General features: G+C 55.7%; 1 pseudogene; it reads right to left on the reverse strand.

The window, feature by feature from the left end:
- The window catches only part of LOC102768597, a 22,799-nt pseudogene extending 21,821 nt beyond the window's left edge, over nucleotides 1-978 (reverse strand).
- Nucleotides 979-1,277: the final 299 nt, after the last annotated feature.

Below are 1,277 nucleotides of genomic sequence, written 5' to 3' on the forward strand. Positions count from 1 at the left end.
GTGGGTGGGCCTGCCATGGGCTCGCACGGGATGTGCCAGTGTGAGGGTAAGTGCATCGTTGTGTTGCACGAGAGAGGTGTGCCGGTAATGCAGCACCAGCTTCTTCAGAGACCAGTACAGGCTGCAGGGCTCCGCAAAAGCCAGTGGCCGTGCGGTAGATGACACAGTGCTGGGTATCGCCGTCCACCACCACAGAGCGGGCACAGCAGCCCCGCTGGCTGCTCTCACGGATGAGGAAGGTACCCTCCCACCTGCCGTTCAGCATTTCCTCAGCCTGCGAGTGGTGGATCTTGCCCGCATGCCAGGTTCGTTCCTCAAGGTGAGGAGGTCATTCTCATCCTCCATCGGTGCGTACTGCTCTTCAGGCTCATTTTTGATTCCCAACCACTCGTTGATTTTCTTCTGCCGGGCGCCTTTCTGGGTGAGCCATACCAACTGGATCTCGTGCAGTTGTCCAAGGCCCGTGTCCGCAGCTCCTGCTCCAGCTTCACGCGGCTCTCGTGGATCTTGTCCATGTGAGACTGGAGCCGTTCTGAGTTCCGCAGGATCCTCTGCGTCTTTCTCATGGCGCTCACGCCAGAAGCGCTCCAGGTTCTCCTTGCTGCACTTCTCTTGAGTCGGCCCTGCTCTTCGAAGACCTTGATGGTTTCACTGAAGGCTTGGATTGCGGTGCGCTTCATCTGCGGCTCCTGGGAGGTGCGTGTGCTCCTCGAAGAGCTGGTCGTACTCAGGGCTCTTGTTCGCCGCTTCAAACCAAGTAACAAATGAAACCTTTAATTCTGATCTTCCTCGCGCAAGGGAACAGCAAACCTCAACAGAAATAATTTCCTGCCAGAAGACACGTCCAAACGAGGACGATAGGGCTGACTATGTACAAGCGCAATACCAGGCTCACGTTCCAGCAGTAGGCGCCCAGGCGTCCTCCACCATCCCAACAGGCTCACGTTCCAGCAGTAGGCGCCAGGCGTCCTCCACCATCCCACAGTACTCTGCTACATACTTCCGGTTTTTCTAGCTCCTCCTTAAACAGTGTTGCCTTCAGTTGTGTTGCAAGTCCAGGGCTGGCTGCATACTTCCGGTTTTTCTAGCTCCTCCTTAAACGGTGTTGCCTTCAGTTGTGTTGCAAGTCCAGGGCCTCTAATTGGAGAGGATTTTTCTGTTCTTTGGCGTTGATAGCTGTTTACTATTTGGAATCAGTGAAGTTTCGGGAGCACTTCCCCGCTGCCAGGAACATGTCGGTCCCAAGCGCACTCGTGACACAATCGCCCATTCAGTCC

This window comes from Myotis davidii, unplaced genomic scaffold (assembly GCF_000327345.1).
Source record: "Myotis davidii unplaced genomic scaffold, ASM32734v1 scaffold313, whole genome shotgun sequence".
NCBI lineage: Eukaryota > Metazoa > Chordata > Mammalia > Chiroptera > Vespertilionidae > Myotis > Myotis davidii.